The following is a 19,799-nucleotide window of genomic DNA, read 5'->3' on the forward strand; positions in this document are numbered from 1 at the left end:
GATATTCTGTTAATCTTTTAAGGGCAAGGAATATGTCTGTAGGTTTCTGTAATCTAGCACAGTGTGGAGGATACTTTCCAAAAATACACACACTGAAAAACTACTTCTTTGACTAATTCAGAATTTAGATTAAAATGTTTGCTGGCGAGCATTCCGCTGGGCTGGTTCTCTGCAGCCCAGCTTTTCTGTGTGTTTCCTATTGTGGGAGGGGCCAGACTTACAGGAGCTGCCTGATTCTACTGGGCACGTGCACATTTTCAGACCTCATAAGCAACCTCCAAGGCTGGAGGAGGGAAGAGAAGAGAGGGGTCTCGAGTCTGGTCTCAAAGGCCCATCTGCAGCGTGGAGGGCACGGGAAGCGAGGATGATGGCGTGCAGACTCCTGAGGCCTGCAGTTACCACCTCTCATTTTCTTGTGGTTGGGAACTGGCCTAAGATCATTTTCGTCTATAAGTAGCCCAAACATTTTGAAGTGGGTGAGAGTCAGCTGCTCACTCACCACCTGGCTATTAAGTTATAATGAAAGTAAATCTCAGACCAAAATGTTCCCCCTATATAGACATTTTTTTTTTTGGCCACACCATGTAGCATGCAGGATCTTACTTCCCTGACCAGGGATCGAACCCACGCACCCTGCAATGGAAGCATGGAGTCTTAACCACTGGACCGCCAGGGAAGTCCCCCCTATATAGACATTTTTTTAAAATTAGTTATCTATTTTATACATATTAGTGCATATATGTCAATCCCAATCTCCCAATTCATCCCACTACCACCACCCACCCCCACTTTCCCCCCTTGGTGTCCATATGTTTGTTTGCCACATCTGTCTCTATTTCTGCCCTGCAAACCGGTTCAGCTGTAACATTTTTCTAGATTCCACATATATGCATTAATAGATGATATTTGTTTTTCTCTTTGTGACTTACTTCACTCTGTATGACAGTCTCTAGGTCCATCCACATATATAGACATTTTTTAAACAAATATTAACGAGCAATTAGGCACAGAACATTTCATGCAATTGGCTCCATAGGTTCCATGAAGTCCCAGCTCTTGTCCTTTTAAGGGATCCAACCACTACCTGGCATGAACAGTCCACTGGAGGCATAACCAACAACATTTCAGAGGCAGGATTTCATTATCCTTGTGGTAGCAACATCAGACAACCAGAACCCTCCTAAAGCTACGTCTGGAGACAGGAGTGGCTCAGGATCAAGTGTCTGGCACCGTTCTCACAGGTTCATGCTAAAGGTCTTGCTAGGCTCTGATACTCTGTCCAAACAAACATGAGGAGTGCCTCTACAATATTTTAGCCTATTCAGATACTTGACTACCTTTAACTTTGTCAGTGAGAACCCTTTTCTATCATTCCTCATGCTAATTACCAAGCCATTAATTCCATCACATAAAGTTCGTTTAGGATATTCATTGTGCTGATTGGCAGTGTCTGCTGTGGATCAAAATATAAATTAATTTATATCACTTTCTTTCTGATACAATGCTAGCTGATGCCCTGGGGTGTAGACTGCTCCTAGAATTGAAGCTTAATCTAACTAGCAAGTACACAGCATTACACCATCTATGCTGCAGTATTTTCAAGTAAATTACTGACATCAAGACACTTGCTTTGGCCTGGGAGGAAAAAAACAATCATTTTCATAAGTTTCAGTAAAATGCTAGTCAATACCAGGACCACCAGTCCCAGGTTCTATGACTATTTCATCAGTTGTAATTTCTGTCTGGTTAGAAGATGATGAATATGAGATATGACTGAAGTCTGTGAGACTGTATTGGGGACTCCAAATTCCTAAGCATTATAATACAGGAAAATACTTGTTATTTCAAAGAGGTTATTTTAGTGCAAGTAGAAGGAAATATTATTTCACATGATTCTTATGAAACTGGTTACTCCCAAAGGTAGTTCAGGCTGTAAACAAATAATTTATTCTGGGCTAAATCAAAGGTCTTAGAGTGGCAACCCACAAAAATGTTTTATTTGTTCCGAGCAATATTGTAAAAGTATTGAATTTGATAGGCAGTACTTAAAAATTAGTTGCCATTCCCATAAAAATCTAAATTTCCAGGGCTTCCCTGGTGGCGCAGTGGTTGGGAGTCTGCCTGTCAATGCAGGGGACGCGGGTTCGCGCCCTGGGCTGGGAAGATCCCACATGCCGCGGAGCAACTGGGCCCGTGAGCCACAATTACTGAGCCTGCGCGTCTGGAGCCTGTGCTCCGCAACAAGAGAGGTCGCGATAGTGAGAGGCCCGCGCACCGCGATGAAGAGTGGCCCCCGCTTGCCACAACTACAGAAAGCCCTCGCACAGAAACGAAGACCCAACACAGCCATAAATAAATTAATTAATTAATTTTAAAAATCTAGATTTCCAGGGTTTCTTGGGGAAAAAAAAAATCTGGCAACACTTGATCTGCATTCCCTGCTGACATCAGGAAGCTGGAATTGATGACCCATGTAACAGGCATTTTCTCTCCAGCTTGCTACAGTCCTCAGTGCCCTAATATTTCACAACACCATTTGCCACTTATACTCTCACCTGCACTGCCGTGTTTCTTATCATAGAGTTAAGAGAAACATGAACTATTTCTTATACCCTGAGCAGCATTTAGCATCATAGTTAAGAATATGGGCCCTAAAGGCAGACAGCCCTAAGGTTCTTTTGAATCTTGGTTCTTTTACTTTCTAGTTATGTGACTTTGGGCAAGCTGCTTAACTTCTCCAAGCCTAAAATTTCCTTATCTGTAAGATGAGCTTAATTCTGGAATCTACTTCATAGATTAAACCGCTAGGGCAGCCTCAAATAAGTGCCTCTGAGAGGGCTACACATCCTACCCAGCCTACTTTAATCTTTTATGTCACCCACCTGGCCCCCTGCAGGCGTTAAGTTCGTAACCTCTGGTTTGAATAAATATGTGTGTATCATTTCATAATGAATTATGTTAATAATTCAGAGCATGTCCGGAAGATTCTCTTCACCTTTGAAAATCATTTTATGGAGCACCCCTTAATGATCTGCACCAGCTGAGCCTTGAAACTAAGTAATAGACCAGGATCCTAAGGGGATTGTGGAACTTAATTTCTGCTCAAATGCTGCCTTGGAGTAAGATGATATCCCTGTCTCAATAGACAGAATGTCTTCATGAAAAGCAAACCACAAAGTGTGAGAAGATATTTACAACATATGTTGCTGCAGAGGATTTAGTATCCAAAATAATAATAAGGAATTTCTATGTACTAATACTAAAAAGCTCTATAGAAAAATGGGCAAAAAGATGAACAGGCAATTCACAGAGGAAGAAACAGGGCCGATCTATAAACATAGGAAAAGATACTCAATTCCATAAGAATCTAGAAAATAAATGTTAAAACCAGAAATAAAATATCATTTTATACCCATCATATCAGCAAATATTTTACAGTCTACCAATACTACCATCACTACCAAGTCTATGCATTGCCAGTTGAGTATAGATTGGCCTGGCCTCTTTGAAGAGCATTTGGAACTCTCTGGAAAATCCATTTATCTAAGATCCCAGGGGTTTCACTCCTAGGAATCAACCCTAGAGAAATCCTTGCAGAGGCGCACCAAAAGGCAGGCACAAAAATGTTTACAGCCCCATTGTTTGCAATAGCCAAAATTGATAACAACTTAAATGTTTATCAGCAGAATAAATTATGACATATTTATACAACAGGGTAATATGCAGTCACTACAACCATCAACAAAAATGATTCTCAAAACATGTTAGATACAAAAAGTTGCATAAGAATACATACATTATGATGTCATGTATATGAAACAGCATGCAAACCAGTACTACATAGTGGTTGGGGACACAGGTATAAAAATGTATGGGAATAGGGACTTCCCTGGTGGTGCAGTGGTTAAGAATCTGCCTGCCAATGCAGGGGACACAGGTTCAAGCCCTGGTCCAGGAGGATCCCACATGCCATGGAGCCACTAAGCCTGTGCACCACAACTACTGAGCCTGTGCTCTAGAGCCTGCGAGCCACAACTACTGAAGCCCTTGCGCCTATAGCCCATGCTCCGCAACAAGAGAAGCCACCGCAATGAGAAGCCCGTGCACCGCAACGAAGAGTAGCTCCCACTCGCCACAACTAGAGAAAGCCCGCGCGTGGCAACGAAGACCCAACACAGCCAAAAGTAAATAAATAAATGTTTTAAAAAAATGTACGGGAATAATAAATACCAAATTTAGGATATTGATTACCTCTGGAAAGAAGAGAGGGAAATGAGATCCGGGGTGGGTCTGCAAGGGGCTTCAGCTGTATGAGAACTGCTTGATTTCTTGAGTCAGGTGAGTACATCTGGCTGTGTGTTGAATTCATCTTTGTACCTTTTTGTATATGTTAAGTATTATAAAACAAATTTTTAAATAAATGACATTTCTTAATTTCTATAGTGCAGTTTTCCTTTTTTATTTCAGAATTAATTAAAACTTTTTCCAGGCTGTATTAGTTTCCTGTTGCTGTTCTAACAAATCACTAGAAATTTAGTGGCGCACGCATTCATTATTTTAGAGCAATGGTCCCTTCCTCCATCTTCAAGGCCAGCAGCATAGCCCCTTCAGATCTCTTTCTGGCCTCTGTCTCTGTTACCACATGTCTGAATCTGACTCTCTTGCTCCCTTTTTAAGGACCCTTGTATTACATTGTCCACTCAGATAATCCAGGATAATCCTCCCATTACAAGTGCCTTAACTTGAACACATTTGCAAAACCCCTTTTGCCATGTACAGTGACATATTCACAGGTTTGGGAGTTAGAACACAAACACCTCTGGGGACATTTTCTGTCCGCCACACGGGCCTTAAACATTTTATAAGCTCTAGTGCAGGGCCTATTGTGCCCAGTGGAAAGCCCCTGGCCTGCTCAGCATCTAAATATCTGAATCGGTTTCCTTGCCCTGGTAGAGATCCTGATAGCCACAAAGCAATTAAAGGTAAGCCCCCAAGGCAAGGAATCACAGAGGCTGGAAATTCCCAAGCTGGAGAATGAATGGGTCCAGAACCACCTTCCTAGGAGCAGCCCAAGCGATCACTTTAAAACATAAACTTGATCATGTCCTTCTCCCATGCGAAACCCCATCATGGCTTCCCCTCAGCTTTAGAATAAGGAACAAAGCCCTTAAAGTGGGGTCCCACACAAAGGTGTCTCAACCTCAGCACGACTGGCATTTGGGGCTGGGTCATCCTTTGTTGCCGGGGCTGGGCGTCCTGGGCACTGTGGTTTGTTTAGCAGCATCCGGGCCTCCACCCACTAGATGCCAGAGGCTCCCCCACCCCGGGCCCCTGCCACACACACTTGTGATAAGCAAGTTGTGACAACCGTGTTAAATGTCCCTGGGGCACAAAGTCGCCCTGTCCCCCACTCCTGTCCAAAGAGATCCTATAGGATCTGGGCCCTGCCCCTCTCTCCACCCTGGTCTCTCTTCTTTAGCCACCTAAAGGGCATCTCCCAGCTGAACACAGCAGGGTCCAGCTTTCTGCATACACTGTTCCCTCTTCCTGGATCACCCCTTCCCACATCTCCTCACCTGGCAAGCTCTGTCCATATGTCTCAGTCTAACCATCTCCTGCTCAGACACCCCTGCATCCCCTTCTCAAATGACTGCTGAGTTCCACGGCAGCCCACCGCCTCTCCTGCAAACCCTCTTCACACCTGCCATCATTCGCCTGCCTTCTCCAACAGACTGCCACCTTCAGGAGGGCAGGGCCTGTGACTGTCTGGTCCCACTGACTACAGTGCTTATTGATTAGTGGCCACATGGTCTGTCCCATAATCAGAGGCCCAGGAATCAGACCTTGAAGCCAAATAAATCCTCAAGGAAGATCTGGGATTACTTACCTGCTCTGGGTTGTGTCTGGACTCTGCTGACTCCATTAAAGATTAAACAGTAACTCAGGGTGTGATCTGGAAAAGAGCCTTTTCCTAAGGGCAGTGAACTGAAGATTCAGAGGGCTACGCATCAGGAATCCTTTGCCCCAGGGGCTCCTGTTAAATTATGCCCCCACCCACCACCGGGGAAGGGCAGGCACCGTGAACTGGCACCAGCTGCCAGGACTCTTTGGGAAGAGAGCCAGACAGCGGTCACCTGCAGACGGGGAACAGCCCAGCAGGGAGAAAGCTGCCACTTGTCAGCTCTGGCACAACAGAACTCTGAAAGAACAGCACTCTCAAATAAGAGATATCTAGACCCCAGCCAGGTTCCCTTTGTGCGCCCCAACCTGGGGCATGTAAATGCAGGCAAGGCAAAGATCTAACACATCACAGAAACTTGGCCACATCTCGCCAAAGGATCCATGCTTTACCTGATTCAAAACGTGTAACTGAGACTCTAAAACAGAATCGGCTGAACAATGCTGAAGGGACAAAGCCCAGTCTCTGGGCAGTAGGTGCCTGAATTTCCCACGACAGGAAAGCTGTCCTTGCCCTTTGCCTGGGTTCAGCCTGCTCTTCCCCCTTCCTCAGTCTCCCAGAGGCAGCCCTACCCCTGGCTGTCAACTATGTCACCAAAGCCATAGTCCTTGTGTTATTCTATACTTAATATGTTCCTTTAAACATACTTCATGTAAACATACATCCTCTCTCCTTAACAAAAAGTTATTTTCTGATTATGTAAATAACGTATGTTCATTGTAAAAAAAAAAAAAGCAAACAACACAACAAAATATAAGGAAGACAAAAAACCATGAGATCACCACCATCAACATACCTCTCTTTATCCAAATGCACACATAAATGTGATTTTACATACATAAAGTGAACTTCTTTGCTCAAATATCAAAAAGGAAACTTCCTATTAGCATCACTAACAGCAAACTGCCATCACTTGCCAGAATAGAAGGCAACTCCCCCAAAATAAATACAGTGAAAACAAAACAATGTGATTGACTATCTAGTCAGATACCATAGCTCCCAAGGCTGCAAAGCCTGAGGTCCAATCTCTAGGAGTTAAGAGGGGATTAGCAAGTGTTAGACAAGTCAGACCAAAGGGAGACTCTCTCCCAGATACCATTAGAAGGATTGAAAGAGAATTAAAAGAAAAAAAATCTTTCTCTACTCTGTTATCTGTTCCAAGTCTATGCAGTAGCTTAAACTTCTGAGGTGCCCTCAAGACCTCCCACATTCTGTGGAGAAGGCAGGGGCAGAACCCACCAATACCAGACCCTGCAGGGTTTGCGCAAGGCCTCGTGGAGGGGAAAGGCCCCCTAGGCACCAGCCACTTGCCCCCAGAAGCCTCAGAAAATAGCACTTCAGGGGCATCAGTCCCAGTCTGCCCTTCTCCCCCGACCCAGTCCCAGGCACCCCTCCTTCCCTAGCCCAAGCCGGGGCTGACAGGAGATTCCAGGCTTCCTTTTCCTTCTTCTTCACAAAGATTCTTCTGTCTCGGGAACCAACATTGCTGGGCAGGAGACCCAAAGTCCATGTGTGTCGTTTATCAGGACAAGCCTTCCTGCCACAGTCTGGGTCCCCTGAAGGGAAGGGGACAGCGAGCTCAGGGCCCAAAGAGGATGAGGCAAGCAAGGCACCCAGGGCACAAAATTAAAGAAAGCGCTCATTCTCTGCTGCAGACCCTCACGCCCCGGAGAGTGGGCACCTCGCTTATCTCACCCTCTCCTGGGCCCTGGGCACCAGAGCCGAGCCTTGAACCACTCAATATGTGGTGCTGGGACAATTGGGTATCCGTGTGAAAAAGATAAAATCGGAGCCAATCTGCTCCTTCCTTATCCTACACCATACCCAAAAATAAATTCAGTGTGCAAAGGCCTAAAGATGAAAAAGAAAACATGAAAACTTTTAGACAATATAGGAGAAATCAAGCATACCTTGATGACTGGAGAGCAAGAAGAATTTCTTAAAGAGTTATCATAAGTTAAAATGTTGATAAAGTCAACTATGTTAACGATTATCTGATTACTTTTCTAAAGTCACCATTAACAAAGTTAAAAGACCAACTACAAGCTGGGAAAATACATGTGTACTGCATGTAACTGACAAAAGGTTAGTAACCAGAATCTATGGGTTATTTAATCTTTTTAACAACATAAGAAAAAATAGACAAAAGACTGAACAGCAAACTCACAGAAGAGGGAACATCCAATAAATATACAAAGAGATGTTCAACCACACTACTAACCAGGGAAATGCAAGTTAAAATTGCAGTGAGGGCTTCCCTGGTGGTGCAGTGGTTGAGAGTCTGCCTGCTGATGCAGGGGACGCGGGTTCGTGCCTCGGTCCAGGATGGTCCCACATGCCACGGAGCGGCTAGGCCCGTGAGCCATGGCCACTGAGCCTGCGCGTCCGGAGCCTGTGCTCCACAACGGGAGAGGCCACAACAGTGAGAGGCCCGCGTACTGCAAAAAAAAAAAAAAATTGCAGTGAAATGCCAATTCACACCCATTTGGTTGGCAAAAATGCAGACATCTGATAATGCCAAGTAATAGTGAGATAATGAGGAAACAAGAACTCAGCCTGCTGGTGGGCGTGTGAATTAGGACCATCCTTAGGAAGGCAGTGGTGCTGTCCTGTAAGGGCAAAGATGTGTGTAAGGGCAAAGCCAGCCTCTTAACTGGCTTCTTTTGTCCTCAGTTCTTCTGAAACTTGGCATCCTACTTCACCTTTCTAGGGTTCAGCTCTGAACATAACCCTTTCCTCTTGAGATGCCTCCAGTGGTCCCCCATGGCCTACAAACAAGCATCAAATTCTTTTTTTAAAAAATAAATTTATTTATTTATTATTTTTGGCTGTGTTGGGTCTTCGTTGCAGCACGTGAGCTTTCTCTAGTTGCAGCGAGCAGGGGCTACTCTTTGTTGCAGTGCGCGGGCTTCTCGTTGCGGTGGCCTCTCTCATTGCAGAGCACAGGCTCTAGGCACGCGAGCTTTAGTAGTTGTGGTGCACGGGCTTCGGTAGTTGCAGTGCGCAGGCTCTAGAGCGCAGGCTCAGTAGTTGTGGCGCACGGGCTTAGTTGCTCCGTGGCATGTGGGATCTTCCTGGACCAGGGCTCGAACCCGTGTCCTCTGCATTGGCGGACGGATTCTTAACCACTGTGCCACCAGGGAAGCCCAAATTCTTTAATGACGTTTTTGTGATGTAACCAACTCACCATCCGGTTTATATCCCACTCTGCCCTACATTCTTAATGCTCCTCCTGTAAAACTAACTGCACAGGCTGAAATATCTCTTAATCCTTAATCATATGAATCATATGAAATGTATAAATATGGGAGAGGTGGAGCTGGGAGATAATCTCATTGCATACCTTTACGTTACAGATGGGAACACTGAGGCCAGGCAGGCTGAATGTCTACCCAAGGCCACCCCGTGAGACAGAGAATCAGAAGAGACCCCGCTTTTCCGAGTCCCTGATCAGGTGTCTTATCACTGTACATCTCCTCCCGGGCTGACACATCGCAGGCCTGGCTATGGGGGTACGAGGATCCCAATCCCCTTGGCTCCCTCCACATCACCCTACTTGACACAGCTGAGCAGTGACAGCCACCATTTGTCACAAAGTAAAAATATGCCAGAGAGCTGGACAGGCAAGTACTTTCTGTGCTGGCAGCTCGCCGGTCCTGAAGCATTATATCTCTGAACTGAGATGCCCTTGTGTTCCCTTTGTCAGCAGGGAGCAGCCAGATTTCTCTTTTGCTGTAACTGGGTTAGTCTTGTGGGTTTGCCCTCCTCTCAGCTGTCAAAAGAGATTATACAGAAAGGTACTGCTGCATCGACCACAGTTCAGGTGCTGGCTGAGGCTGAAGCAGGAGGAAATTTCCAAACGCATTCATTAATCACCCTAAGTACCCGGTGGCTGCTGGCTGCACCGCTTTCTTCCAGCTGCAATCACTTTTGCTCCAGCCAGAGCTCAGAGGTCTCCCTGTCAGCTGCAGCGCCCTCAGCAGGGGCCTGGGCACAAGCTCAGGAAGGGTGGGGATTTGGGCAGAACCCCAGAAGCCTGTGAGGGTCTGTACTCACCCCGCAAGTATCCCCTGCCTGAGAGGGCGTAACATTCAATAGCAAATTTTAAAGCAACAAGACATGAGGGAGACCACAGAGAAAAGAAAAAGGCTCTCCTCCTGCTTTTTGAACAAGGCGCCCTGCATTTTCATTTTGCACTGGGTGGCCCTGCTCCTAGCCCAGCAGTATCTTAGTCCATTCAGGCTGCTATAACAAAATAGCACACAGTGGGCTGCTTAAGAACAATAGAAATTTATATCTCACAGTTCTGGAGGCTGGAAGCCAGAGATCAGGGTCCCGGCATGGGCGGGTGAGGGTCACAGACTTCTCATTGTAGCTTCTCCAGGTGAAGAGGGCAGGGAGCTCTCCGGAGCCTCTTGTAACCACTAATCTAACTCACGAGGGCTCCACCCTCAAGATTTAAGCACTTCCCCAAAGCCCCACCTCCTAATACCATCACGTTGGAGGGGTTAGGATTTCAACATACAGATTTGGGGAGACACAAACATTCAGACCATAACAAGCAGTTTCTAAACTCTAACAGGTAGAAGCAGAACATCTGATTCCTCCATACCCCATCGGTGCCTATACAAGTGGAGCTGCTCTGGTGAGGCCCAGCCCTTAGGCCTCCTGCATCAGTACCTGGGAGGGGGTCTGTGGAGCCAGGTCTGTGAAGACCTCTGGCAGTCCACACCAGTGATCCTCAAACTTCAGTGGGCAAAAAATCACCTAGAGAATGTGTTAGAAAGGCAAATTCTCAGGCCCCAGACCCAGAGATTCTGACTCAGTAGGTCTGGGGCGGGGCCTGAGATTTTGCCCTTCAAACAGGTTCCAGGTGATGCCGAGGCTGCAGCCCCCATGGTCCACACTTGGAGGGACATCGGTAATTGCTCCACTTCACAGAGGAAGCAGCAGAGACTGGGTGTCTTGCCCGACAGCACACTCGTTAAGGGCAGGCACCACGGAACCCAGATATCCACACTCCCGACACCTCTTCGTGGCTCTCATAGTTTGAGGAAGGAGGGCATAACTTAGGACCAGACTGAAAGTTTCCCTCAATGCTTGTTAAGCAAATGAGTATTTTAGCAATTGTATAAACAGCTCCTCACTTCTCTCTGCGATCTATCTATGAGACAAGGCAAGTAGCACTGGGGAGCAGAGAGATCACCCTTCATCTGCTCTAAGCCTCAGTTTCCTTAGTGATAGCCAGTATTCATGAAGCACTTCCCAGGCATTTTACATACGTTGATCCTCTCCAAGAACCTAGGGAGTAGGTACCATTATTGCCTCCATTTTACAGGTGACGAAACTGGTACTCAGGAATGTGCTAATTTGATTAAAGTCACACAACCAGGGTGCACAGGCAGGATTTTAACAGATGCACTCTGACTCCATAGCCCAAACTTCTCACCACCCTGCCCTAAAGAAACTACCTTGTTGGGAACCCACAACTCAGTGCTGGCTGCCTTGCTGGAGGCCTTCCCATTTCCCTGCTCTCTAAGCCCTCCCACCTTTAGGGTCCAGCTCAACCCACAGCTTGCTTTGAAGACTGTGCTCAGATGTGGGGCAGCTCTGCTCATTTACGCTCCTTGGGCAGCTCTCTGGGTCTGATCCAATCCACCTGGCCCTCAACCAGCACTTCTCATGAGGGCAGTGCTGGCCTTAGAGTGGTGAGAGGAGTCCCTGGCCTTGGCCCTCTGCTTTGGAGGGCCTTGCTCTGCCCCTTCTCTAGCCATGTCCTTTCCAGTGGGGTGGGAGTCGGGAGGGAGAGGGCAAGGACTTGAATCCCCTCTTCTAAAATGTTCTGAGTACCCGGGACCCTGAAATTCCCTGCATGAATGGCTGTGAAATCATCCCCTAGCCCACTCTTCCAAGGGCAGCATTGTTCTTAAGCTGGTTACACCAGCTTAAGATGTGCCCCCTCTAGGCCTGAAGGGCATCTAGGAGTAGGGAGTGGGGGAGGCAGAACTGACATGGAAGCTGGGGTGTCTATAAAGATGGACATGAAGCCCCTCAAGATTCCAGATGAAAAGGGGTTCAGAACAGAAAGTGAGTAGCTAACTGGGGGCCGTGACTGAAGTACAACTCTTCCAGCAGTGCCATTATATTAGTTTCCTATTGTTGTGTAACAAAGTGCTGCAAACTTAATGACTTAAAACAACACATATTTATTGTCTCACAGTTTCTGTGAGTTAGGAATCTAGGCAGGGAATAGCTGGGTCCTCTGTTTCATGGCCTCTCACAAGGTGTTGTCCAGGGCTGAGGTCTCACCTGAAGGCTTGTTTGGGGAAGCATCTGCTTCTAAACTCATGTAGCTATTGGCAGAATTTCAGTTCCTCAAGGGTCATTGGACTGCAGGGCTCAGTTCCTTGCTGGGTGTTGGACAGAGACCACCCCATGTACTTGCCACAGAGGCCTCTCCAACGTGGCAACTTGCTTCATCAAAACCAGGCAGGGAAGGAGTTGGCTAGCAAGAGAGAAATCACTATCCTGTATAACCTAGACATAGATGTGACATCCCAACCCATTTAACACATTCTATTGGTTAGAAGCAAGTCATGGAAAACAACTATACTTAAATTTAAAAAGAAAGAAAGAAAGAAGCAAGTTGTGGCTCACAACCACACTCAAGAGGAGAGGATTCCACAAGAGTATAAGAGGTGGAGATCAGTGGACACCATCTTAGAAGCTGCCTGACACAGCCTTACCCAAGCAGAGAACTCCAAAGAATCACAGAGGGAATTCTACATTCAAACCTGGCCTTCTCTGGTGCTTTAAAGTTATATTTATTAAGGGAGGCAAATAAATATTTTAGTCAACAGTATGTTAGCTTGAGTTACAGCTTTTAAGTATTTGACATATGGGATGTAGGCCACTTTTGATACTCTCATCCTGGTCCCATAAATATTAGGACAGTCCTGCTTCTGTGCATTTGTCCTGGCTGCCACTTCAGACAGGCAAGGCCTTGTTGGAAGGGTCCTGTCTCCTTATTGTTTGCCCTACACACAGCCTAGCATGCCATCATGTGAGAAGCAATCAGTAAAGTCTGCCTGGCCATATGCTGGCAGCTGCCCGGCTCCAGTGGTGGCCCTCTTCCAGCCGCTGCCATGAGGCAGCTGTGCTGATTTGAAACCTCAGTAGTTTGGTTTCCTCATGAGCAAGAAAAGAGGGTCCCGCATGGTACAGAAAGAAAATGGGAGGAGCAAAATCTACCACATCAGCAAGGCAAAGATGACTCCTGGGCTTCCCTGGTGGCGCAGTGGTTGAGAGTCCGCCTGATGATGCAGGGGACGTGGGTTCGTGCCCCAGTCTGGGAGGATCCCACATGCCATGGAGTGGCTGGGCCTGTGAGCCATGGCCGCTGGGCATGTGCGTCCGGAGCCCATGCTCTGCAACAGGAGAGGCCACAACAGTGAGAGGCCCGTGTACCGCTAAAAAAAAGATTCCTTCCAGGGGAGCAAAACTCTGCCTCTAGATAGGGTTTCCTTGGTGACTCAGTAGTTAAGAATCCGCCTACCAAAAAAAAAAAAAAAAAAAAAGAATCCGCCTACCAATGCAGGGGACACGGGTTCAAGCCCTGGTCAGGGAAGATCCCACATGCCACAGAGCAACTAAGCCCGTGCACCACAACTACTGAGCCTGCGCTCTAGAGCCCGTGAGCCACAACTACTGAGCCTGAGCCACAACTATTGAAGCCCGTGCGCCTAGAGCCCATGCTCCACAATAAGAGAAGACACCACAATGAGAAGCCCACAACAAAGAGCAGCCCCCACTCGCCGCAACTACAGAAAGCCCGCATGAAGCAACGAAGACCCAACATAGCCAAAAAAAAACTCTGCCTTTAGATGAAAACATAATTATTAGGTTTCTTTCTATTTTTTATTTTATATTTATTATAAAAATAATGAATATGGTTTATTTTTTTCATCTATAGGAAACAAAAGAGCCACAGTTTCACCATTAAACTCCCTTTGTCATGTGTGTGTGTACACAGCATATACATATATGTACATGTATACTCATATATACTTATATATGTATTTTAATTTTGTAATGTAATATATTACATTAACATAATTTTGTATGTAGTATATTTTAAATTTCCTTCTCCAGAAAATGTTTTTTATGCATAGCTGCTGCTAGTGGTATTGTTGTTAAATTTGTGTGATTTGGGGGCTTTACAAAAAATAAAAGATCATACTGTCTATTCAGTTATATATCTACTTTTTCAGGACAGTGAATATTTTTTCTATATTAAAGAGGTAGAATTTAAAAATAACTTAAAAATAGATGATAGATTCACAAAGTCAAAAAAGTACTCAGTGAAAAGTCTCCCTCCCTATCCCCAGTTCACATCCCCAGCAGTAACCAATGTTAACAGATCCTTCTATGTTCTTCCAAAAATAATTTTATATACATAAGCAAATATATAAATAACTCCTCTTCTTTTCCACCTTCTACATAGTGGTAGTATCTTATGCACACCATTCTGCACTCAATATATCTTGGAGATAGTTCCATATCTTTATATACCAATGGTTCTCCACCTTGGCTGAATATTAGAATTATCTGAGTAGCTTTAAAAAATTCTGGATGCCCAAGCCACACCCCAAACCAATTAAATTAGAATCTACGGGGGTGGGAGGCACACACATCAGGATTTTTTAACCTCCTTTAGGTACAGCCAAGGTTGTGTACTACTTATATAAAGAGCTTCCTGAGAAAGGAAATGAAAGGAAGAGGAAATATGATACTTCCATTATTGCTTACAAAAGAAAATTAGGGTGACCAACTGTCCTGGTTTTCCAGGCACTGAGGGGTTTCCAAGGAAAGGTGAGCTGCTTACCTTACAAAGAAAATTTGTAAAACTTCAATTTAATGTAGTACTAGATGTCTTTAGCCAGAGCAATTAGTCAAGAAAAAGAAATAAAATGAATTCAAACCAAATTGGAAAAAAGAAAGTAAAGTTATCTCTGATTACAGATGACATGATCTTATATATAGAAAAGCCTGGTGAGGGGTATGGTAAATAAGACTCTTTTGTACCCTGGTGGTGCAGTGGTTGAGAGTCCACCTGCCGATGCAGGCGACACGGGTTTGTGCCCAGGTCCGGGAAGATCCCACATGCTGCGGAATGGCTGGGCCCATAAGCCATGGCTGCTGAGCCTGCGTGTCCGGAGCCTGTGCTCTGCAACGGGAGAGGCCACAACGGTGAGAAAAAAAAAAGACTCTTTTGTTATGTGGTTAAGCGTCTCTCAGGTGATAAGCATTGTCTCCAAAGTAGCTCTCTTCTTGGTATGGAGACATCTTTGCAAATGCAAATTTCCTTCATAAATGTAAATTTCCTTTACAAAAGGGGAAATCCTTTATTTTTAGACAAGTGGAGGAGGTAAAGAGCTTTTCCTGAGTCTTCTGGTCCTCAATTGCCTTTAAATTAGCTCAAAAGAATCCGTATGTGCCAAAGTGGCATATTTTGGGGTGATATTCTGGTACCCTCCATAATTCTTCAATAAGAATTTATTTAAAACTTCAATAAATTCCAAAAAGACTATAGATACCATTCTCTAATCATAATGTAACAAAACTAGAAATTGATTATAGAACCAGAAAATAAAAAGACCTTACTGCTTGGATATCTATAACCATCCCTCAACCCAAAAGCCCAAAACCCTCTTTCCTTTGTGTATATATTTGTGTACATGTGTGTATATTCCTAAAATGGAATATGAGCCTCATCATCTGGCCTCCTTCTTGAGTCTCATATCTTTGTGAAACGCCTCCTGCATATCGAACCTAGGAGGGTAAAAGAAAAAGTTCTTTTTTTCTACTACAATTACACTACTTTTGAGTTCACTGAAGTTTTTTTGGTGAACTAATTACTGTAAAGTCAATTTAATTTCATGTAACCAGAGACACATGAAAATAAAATAAATATTTAGTTTTCAGATTATGTTTAATATATATCAAGCAGCTCTATTTAAAAAATTATATTACTTAGGTCTTACCTTAGCATGGCCTAAAAGAGAGGTAAATGATCTCCCTTACTGATGTTTCTATTTTTCCTTGTATTTCCTCTAGCTTTTGCTTTATTAATGTGTATTATTTGTTACATAGATGTCAAATGTTATATATCACGTAGATTAAAAAGAGTTATATCACGAATTTCACAACTTTATTATCCTAGAACTCATTCAAGTCTAGTATTAAGATAATGATCTCTGCTAAACTTTTACACTTACTTGGTAAAAACACATTTTCTCATCCTTTCACTTTCAATCTTTCTTAATCATTTTATCATTAGGTTTTACTTTGTGATCTAATATTGAGAGTCTCTTTTAACAGGTCAATTTGGCCTAAATACACTTATGCTATGACAATTACGTTTGGTTCTATAGGTTTTGTTTCATTATTGTGTTTGTGTTTTCAGTGATAATTTGGAAAGTTGGTGTTTCTTATGTAGTAATTACCTTTAGGGGCTTGTTAAAAAATAACTATCCCAGAGAGAGGGGGAAGACGGTGGAACAGTAAGACGCGGAGATCACCTTCCTCACCACAGATACATCAGAAATACATCTACACGTGGAACAACTACAGAACACCTACTGAACGCTGGCAGAAGACCTCAGACCTCCCAAAAGGCAAGAAACTCCCCCACGTACCTGGGTAGGGCAAAAGAAAAAAGAATAAACAGAGACAATGGAATAGGGATGGGACCTGCACCAGTGGGAGGGAGCCGTGAAGGAGGAAAGGTTTCCACACACTAGAAGCCCCTTCACGGGCGGAGACTGCGGGTGGCGGAGCGGGGGAGCTTTGGAGTGGCAGAGGAGAGCGCAGCAACGGGGGTGCGGAGGGCAAAGCGGAGAGATTCCAGCACAGAGGAGCGGTGCCGACCAGTACTCACCAGCCCGAGAGGCTTGTCTGCTTACCCGTCGGGGTGGAGGGGCTGGGACCTGAGGCTCGGGTTTCGGTCGGAGCGCAGGGAGAGGACTGGCGGCGTGAACACAGCCTAAAGGGGTTTGTGCACCACGGCTAGCCGGGAGGGAGTCCGGGGAAAAGTCTGGACCTGCCGAAGAGGCAAGAGACTTTTTCTTCCCTCTTTGTTTCCTGGTGCGCGAGGACAGGGGATTAAGAGCGCTGCTTAAAGGAGCTCCAGAGACAGGCGCAAGCCGCAGCTATCAGTGCGGACCCCAGAGACGGGCATGAGACGCTAAGGCTGCTGCTGCCACCACCAATAAACCTGTGTGCGAGCACAGGTCACTCTCCACACCTCCCTTCCGGGTAGCCTGTGCAGCCCACCACTGCCAGGATCCCCGGGATCCAGGGACAACTTCCCCGGGAGAACGCACGGTACGCCTCAGGCTGGTGCAATGTCAGGCCGGCCTCTGCTGCTGCAGGCTCACCCCGGACTCCGTACCCCTCCCTCCCCCCAAACCTACAGCCTGCAAAAAGGAGACCCCAAAGAGAGTAAGATAAGCAAAATGAGAAGACAGAAAAACACACAGCAGATGAAGGAGCAAGATAAAAACCCACCAGACCTAACAAATGAAGAGGAAATAGGCAGTCTACCTAAAAAAGAATTCAGAATAATGTTAGTAAAGATGATCCAAACTCTTGGAAACATAATAGAGAAAATGCAAGAAACATTTAACAAGGACCTAGAAGAACTAAAGATGAAACAAGCAACAATGAACAACACAATAAATGAAATTAAAGAAACTCTAGAAAGGGGCTTCCTTGGTGGCGAGGTGGTTAAGAGTCCGCCTGCCGATGCAGGGAACAGGGGTTCATGCCCCGGTCCGGAGAATCCCACATGCCACGGAGCGGCTGGGCCCGTGGGCCATGGCCGCTGAGCCTGCACGTCCGGAGCCTGTGCTCTGCAGCAGGAGAGGAGGAGAGTCCACAACAGTGAGAGGCCTGCATATCGCAAAAAAAAAAAAAAAAAAAACAAACTCTAGAAGGGATCAATAGCAGAATAACTGAGGCAGAAAAATGGATAAGTGACCTGGAAGATAAAATAGTGGAAATAACTACTGCAGAGCAGAATAAAGAAAAAAGAATAAAAAGAACAGAGAACAGTCTCAAAGACCCCTGGGACAACATTAAATGCACCAACATTCGAATTATACTCCATTAAAGATGTAAAAAACAAAAACCTATCCCTTAATTAATACTTGGTTCAAAAAGGAAAAAGAAAGAGGAACTGTAGACTATTTAGACAAAAATGTTAATAAAAACTATATATCGGGGCTTCCCTGGTGGCGCAGTGGTTGAGAGTCCGCCTGCCGATGCAGGGGACACGGGTTCGTGCCCCGATCCGGGAAGATCCCGTATGCCACAGAGCGGCTAGGCCCGCAGGCCATGGCCGCTGAGCCTGCACGTCCGGAGCCTGTGCTCCGCAATGGGAGAGGCCACAACAGTGAGAGGCCCGCATACCGCAAAAAAAAAAAAACAAAAAAAACCTATATATCAAAACCCATAAGATATAGCTAAAACAGTTCTCAGAGGAATAATATATACTATAAAATACGTCAGTTATATAAATAAATAAATTAAGCATAAAACTCATGAAAGTCGTGGGGAAAAAGAAAATTATCCCTAAGGAAAGTAAAAGGAAGAAATTAATGAAGGTGAAATGAATTCGAAAATATAAAAATTATAGCACTAATAGATAAATTTATTATCTGGTTCTTTGAAATATCCAAGAAAGAAAGAAAACGAAAGAAAGACAACATCCCCAAAGAAAAGCAAACAAAGGACATAAACAATTCATAGAAAAGAACATACAAAGGGTTCTTAAACATATATAAAGATGCCTAACCTTACTCATAAAAAGGTGATACGTAATTTAAAACTATACTAAGATAAATAGGCACATGAAAAGATGCTCAACATCATTAGTCATCAGAGAAATGCCAATCAAAACCACAATGAGATCCAGCTTCATGTCCACTAGGATAGCTGTAAAAAAAAAAACAAGTGTTGGCAAGGCTGTGGAGAAATTGGAACCCTCCTACATTGTTGGTAGGGATGTAAAAATGGTGCAACCACTGTGGAAAACAGTTTGGCAGTTCTGCAAAAGATTAAACATAGAGTTACCAGCAGACCCAGCAATTCCACTCTTAGGTATAGAGCCGAAAGAATTGAAAACATATGCTCACACAAATACTTGTACCCAAATGTTCATAGCAGCATTATTCATAATAGCCAAAAAATGGAAACAACCTAAATGATTAATGGGTAAATAAAATGTGTTATTCAATTGAATATTATTAGGCAATAAAAAGAAATGAAGTACTAATGCATGCTACAACATGAACCTGAAAACATTATGCTAAATGAAAGAAGCCAGTCACAAATGACCACATATTGTATGATTCCATTTATATGAAATTTCCAGAATAGGCAAATCTATAGAGGCAGGAAGTAAATTAATGGTTGCCTAGGACTGGGCAGTGGCAAATGGGGTGTGACTGCTAATGGGTACAGGGTTTCTTTTTGGAGTGATGAAAATGTTCTAAAATTGATTGTGATGATGGCTGTACAACTTTGCTAATATACCAAAAACCAGTGAACTGTACACTGGAAGTGACGGTACAGTTCCAAAATAAGAGCTGCCTCTGCTCTTCCTCAATGACTCCTTTGTTTTAGAAAACTGAAAGTTTTCTTCCCTTTCTTTGAGACCTCTCTCATTCATGAATGTTTCCCCTATTGCCCTAGTCTGAAAAAAATGATCTCCTTGGGGCTTCCCTGGTGGCGCAGTGGTTGAGAGTCCGCCTGCCGATGCAGGGGACGTGGGTTCGTC

The 19,799-nt window shown here is 44.7% G+C and overlaps 1 protein-coding gene across 41 annotated transcripts in view; it reads right to left on the reverse strand.

Moving 5' to 3' along the window:
• The window catches only part of B3GNT2 (UDP-GlcNAc:betaGal beta-1,3-N-acetylglucosaminyltransferase 2), a 324,948-nt gene that overhangs the window by 181,984 nt on the left and 123,165 nt on the right, over nt 1-19,799 (reverse strand). For 27 of the 41 annotated variants that reach the window (XR_003004182.1, XR_003004212.1, XR_003004183.1 and 24 more), the window contains exon 1: nt 4,252-8,285. The exons of 7 other annotated variants lie outside the window; for them this stretch is intronic. The gene's annotated coding sequence lies outside the window, so the exon portion shown is untranslated. Of the gene's footprint in view, nt 1-4,251; nt 8,286-10,261; nt 12,731-15,043; nt 15,086-19,799 lie in introns of those variants that run through there. 7 more of the 41 variants (XR_003004196.1, XR_003004195.1, XR_003004210.1 and 4 more) reach the window with 7 other exon arrangements.

The sequence above is a fragment of the Neophocaena asiaeorientalis genome, unplaced genomic scaffold, assembly GCF_003031525.2.
Source record: "Neophocaena asiaeorientalis asiaeorientalis breed wild unplaced genomic scaffold, Neophocaena_asiaeorientalis_V1.1 scaffold100, whole genome shotgun sequence".
Classification (NCBI taxonomy): Eukaryota; Metazoa; Chordata; class Mammalia; order Artiodactyla; family Phocoenidae; genus Neophocaena; species Neophocaena asiaeorientalis.